This window comes from Palaemon carinicauda, chromosome 18, assembly GCF_036898095.1.
Source record: "Palaemon carinicauda isolate YSFRI2023 chromosome 18, ASM3689809v2, whole genome shotgun sequence".
In the NCBI taxonomy this organism is placed as follows: Eukaryota; Metazoa; Arthropoda; class Malacostraca; order Decapoda; family Palaemonidae; genus Palaemon; species Palaemon carinicauda.
In genome coordinates this window covers 90,143,476-90,148,842 of record NC_090742.1, presented here as the reverse complement: position 1 = coordinate 90,148,842, position 5,367 = coordinate 90,143,476, and positions in this window count along the sequence as shown.

The following is a 5,367-nucleotide window of genomic DNA, read 5'->3' as shown; positions in this document are numbered from 1 at the left end:
CTTAATGCTATGAATAAAGCACCTAAAAATAGAGGTCAAGGAGCTTCTAATGCTAGAAGTAATGCACCTCAAAATCGAAGTAAAAAAGACCCTAATGCTATATATAAGGCTCCTTAATATAGGTGGTCAAAAGCTCCTAATGCTATAAATAAGGCACCTAAAAATAGAGGTCAAAGAACCTCTAATACTAGAAGTAATGCACCTCAAAATTGAGGTCACAAAGCCCCTAATGCTATATATAAGGTTCCTAAAAATTAAGGTAGAAAAGCCCCTAAAACTATGAATAAGGCACCTAAAAATAGAGGTCAAAGAGCCTCTAATGCTTGAAGTAATGCACTTCAAAATCGAGGTAAAAAAACCTCTAATGCTATAAATAAGGCACTTAAATAGGCAGGTCAAAGAGCCTATAATGCTACAAGTAATCCGCTTCAAAATCAAGGTAAAAAAGACCCTAACTCTATATATAAGGCACCTACAAATAGAGGTCAAAGAGCCTCTAATGCTAGAAGTAATGCACCTCAAAATCGAGGTAAAAAAGCCCCGAATGCTACATATAAAGCTCCTAAAAATCGAGGTAAAAAAACCCTAATGCTATAAATAAGGCACTTAAAATTAGAGGTCATGAGATTCTAATGCTAGAAGTAATGTACCTCAAAATCGAGGTAAAAAACCCCTAATGCTATAAATAAGCCCTTAAAGCTAAAGTTAAGGCACCTAAAAACAGAGGTAAAAAAGATCCTAATGCTAGAGATAAGGCACCTCAAAATATAGGTAAAAAAAATCGCCTAATGCTAGAGATAAGGCACCTGGCACCTCAAAATCAGAAATTAAAAAGCCCCTAATGCTAGAGATACGGCACCTTAAAATAGAGGTAAAAAAAAGACCCTAATGCTAGAAATAAGGCACCTCAAAATCTGGGGTTAAAAAGCCCCTAATACTATAGATTAGGCTCCTGAAAATAGAGGTAAAAAGCTCCTAATGCTAGAGATAAATCACCTTAAAATTAGAGGTAAAAAGCCCCTAAAGCTAGAAATAAGGCCCCTCAAAATATTAGGGTAAAAAGCCCAAAATGATAGAGATAAGGCTCCTCGAAATAGAGGTCATAAATCCCGTAAAGCTCAAGTTAAGGCACCTAAAAATAGAGGTAAAAAAGCCCCTAATGCTTGAGATAAGACACCTAAAAATAGAGGTCAAAAAGCCCCTAGTGCTAGAGATAAGGCACCTAAAAATAGAGGTAAAAAAGCAACTAGTGCTAGAGATAAGGAACCTCAAATAGAGGTCAAAAAGCCCCAAATGCTAGAGATAACGCACCTAAAAATATAGAGGTCATAAAGCTGAAGGTAAAGTACCTAAAATAGAGGAAAAAAGACCCTAATGCTGGATGTGGCAGAGATGAGAATGTTGAGATGGATGTGTGGGTTGACAAGAAGAGATAAGATACGGAATGCGGTAATTAGGGGTACCACAGGAGTTAGAAAACTATCAGATAAGATCCAAGAAAGTACACTGAGGTAGTATTGTCATGTCATGAGAAGAGATGAACAGTATATTGGGAGGAGAGAGGTACAGGGAACAAGAAGGAGAGGGAGACCAAAGCGAAGGTGGATGAACTGTATCAAGGATGATCTTCGATCAAAGGGATTAACCGGTGATGAAGTGTGGGACAGAGGTAGATGGAGAAAGCTGACCAGAAACATCAACCCCACATAAAAGGGGGAAAAGATGCAGACAAAGAAGAAGAAGCTAGAGATAATGCACCTCAAAGTAAAGGTCAAAGAACCTCAAATGCTAGAAGTAAGGCACCTCAAAATAAGAGGTAAAAAAAAACCCTGATGCTAGAGGTAAGGAACCTCAAAATGTGGGCCAAAGAGGTACTACATTTAAATATAGCATATACTTTAGGTATTTTTTATGAATGAAATGACATCGCTACACCCAGGTGAGTGGTGAACTAAACAACCAGCATACCTCCTCCTCACCATGCAGGCTCCTGCTACTTAACACCCGTCAGTGAGTCCCACACCTTTCATATACTGTATAGCCATCCATGTCTGGACTCCGATAGATCAGACACAAATAGGGTTGTAACCTGGCAAGTAATATATATATATATATATATATATATATATATATATATATATATATATATATATATATATATATATATATATATATATGTATATAAGAACATATATCACAAGCACACGTGATTTCAATCAATATAAATATCACCCACGAATGGCATTTGATACCTAATTCTATCTTGGGAATATATATCCACTTAGAATTCATTTTATGGTAACAGCTTCTGGCCGGGTGGAGATTCGAACCCACACCTGTTCGGCTGGAAACCATGCCTACAGTGACTCAACCGACTGGGCTATATATATATATATATATATATATATATATATATATATATATATATATATAAACACACACACATATATATATATATATATATATATACATATTAATATATATATATATATATATATATATATATATATATATATATATATATATATATATATATGTATATAAGAACATATATCACAAGCACACGTGATTTCAATCAATATAAATATCACCCACGAATGGCATTTGATACCTAATTCTATCTTGGGAATATATATCCACTTAGAATTCATTTTATGGTAACAGCTTCTGGCCGGGTGGAGATTCGAACCCACACCTGTTCGGCTGGAAACCATGCCTACAGTGACTCAACCGACTGGGCTATATATATATATATATATATATATATATATATATATATATATATATATATATATAAACACACACACATATATATATATATATATATATACATATTAATATATATATATATATACATATTAATATATATATATATATATATATATATATATATATATATATATATATATATTTATATATATATATATATATATATATATATATATATTTATGTATATATATATATATATATATATATATATATATTTATATGTATATATATACATATATATATATATAATATATATATATATATATATATATATATATATATATATATATATATACATATACAGTATATATGAAAGAGATTGAGAGGTCTCATCTCTTATTCTTTTAAGAAATGCAATCGTTTTCGAGAATAGTTGTCGAAAAATATAATCATACCGATATATATGAATTCCTTATTACAATTCTATATGGAACATCCTTAAACTTTGTAGAAACTGACTATTCTCTCTCTCTCTCTCTCTCTCTCTCTCTCTCTCTCTCTCTCTCTCTCTCTCTCTCTCTCTCTCTCTCTCTCTCTCTCTCTCGAGTTTTAGAATAAGTTAAATAAGATCATAAGAATTCTCCAAACGCTTAAACTAAATCGCTCTACCAAAGAGAAAATGGAGTATCTGCGAATGGATTAAAAAGTCTTTGAAACATCCTAAATCCTTGTAACACACACTCTCTCTCTCTATACATATACATGTATATAAATATATAAGTACATGTATATATGTATATATATATATATATATATATATATATATATATATATATATATATATATATATATATATATATGTGTGTGTGTGTGTGTGTGTGTATATATATATATATATATATATATATATATATATATATATATATATATATATTACCTGTATCCAATATTTTATATTATTTGGATGCTCCCAAGGATCACACAAGACCGCTAACTACTTTGCAAGTTGGTGTTGGAATTGTATTTCTTTCGGGTGAAGATCCCATGTTCCAAAGATGTTCAGTAACCACCTAAAAAACAATTTTAGAACGATATATGTCCGTTTTCATTGCGAGTTGGAATCATTGATATTAAATGTTATCAATAGGGGTATTACCATTATCATTATCACTTCATAAATGTTAATATGCAAACCTCGTCAAGCCATACATTAAGATCACTCAATTTTCACCTCTCTACCATCATCTTTAACCCCCAACTGCATATATCCTTCGACCCTCATCCCCAATGTTTGAGGTTTAAAGGTCTCACAGTTATGATAAGATCCTTCTGGTGGAAGTTTTTTAGTAAATGAAAAACAAAATACTATGATGACAATATTTCATACAGATTGCTATCCAGGTGTTTGAAATTATATCAAAACTATAGATAACGAAGTAAATATGCCAAAGACTGATTGAACAAATATCGAGAGTAATGGATTTCTTGGAGAGCTTACCGGGGGAACACTTTTAAGGTGTTGGACATCAAGACATGAAACGACAAATAAAATCGTAATAATACGAATACTCAATGCTAAGGAAATAATTCCTTTTGCCTTGGGAAGGGTGAAGCTAGCTAGACTCGGACCTTTGAGATAATTTCATTGATTGACTGATTGATTAGGAGTTTTTCGTCATCCTGACATCTAAGGTTATTGACACCGAACCAGATAATTTGAGTAAACAATTCATATTTTTTACCCTACATCCTATATACCACATCCTCACTATAATAGTACCAATGAACTTTCATTGCATGTCATTTCACATATTTTATTATCACCAATCACTTCTGAAACAATATAGATTATGTTAACTGATGATGAATTTTAAATCTCCAACCTTATACTAATATAATTCAAAAAACAAGTTATGATAGAATATTTTGATGAAATTAGTTTCGAGACAAAGAAGAATATCATTTCGAAACTAATTCATCAAAATATTTTATCATAACGTTTTATTTCAATTTTCCTATCCGATTTCTATGTAAGAAGAGGTTCCGAAATAATATATTATTACATTTCTTGAAAGAATAAAAAAGTTCTCTCTCTCTTCATCGTATTTCTTTGAGTGAAATCGGTAATTTCCCTCCTCCTCACATGCGAACCATCCTAACGAGGTCTCGGTTGTTTAACGTCGGCCACCTTTCAGGGCAAGAGGGGCATGATCTCTCCAAGTCAGGTCTGGCCAGACGACACCGGTTTTGTTGCTGGGTGTACATAGTAAAGTAAGACAATCCAAAGACTTGTGTGTGGTGTGAGATCATATGGAATCATTAACGAATCTCTCTTCAATAACAGCAGACGTTTACTTTGAAATTTGACAAGATATATGGCACGGGAACTAGGTGACCTTCAAACCATCATTTTCTTCATTAGGATTTATATGTCCGTGTGTTCCTAAATCAGTCATTCCCAGACCGATGCAATGAAAGAGATGGCCCAATACGCTGGCCCCTCTTTCTGTTCTATAGTAATTATATTGCTTTAAAATTCGTCCAAAATCATTTATGAAAAAAGGTCAGAAATCACGAACATAGACCAATTCAATCTAGCAAGTCACCATCACCCATTTTGTTTTATTTGTATATAAATGAGAAAATAGTATTACACA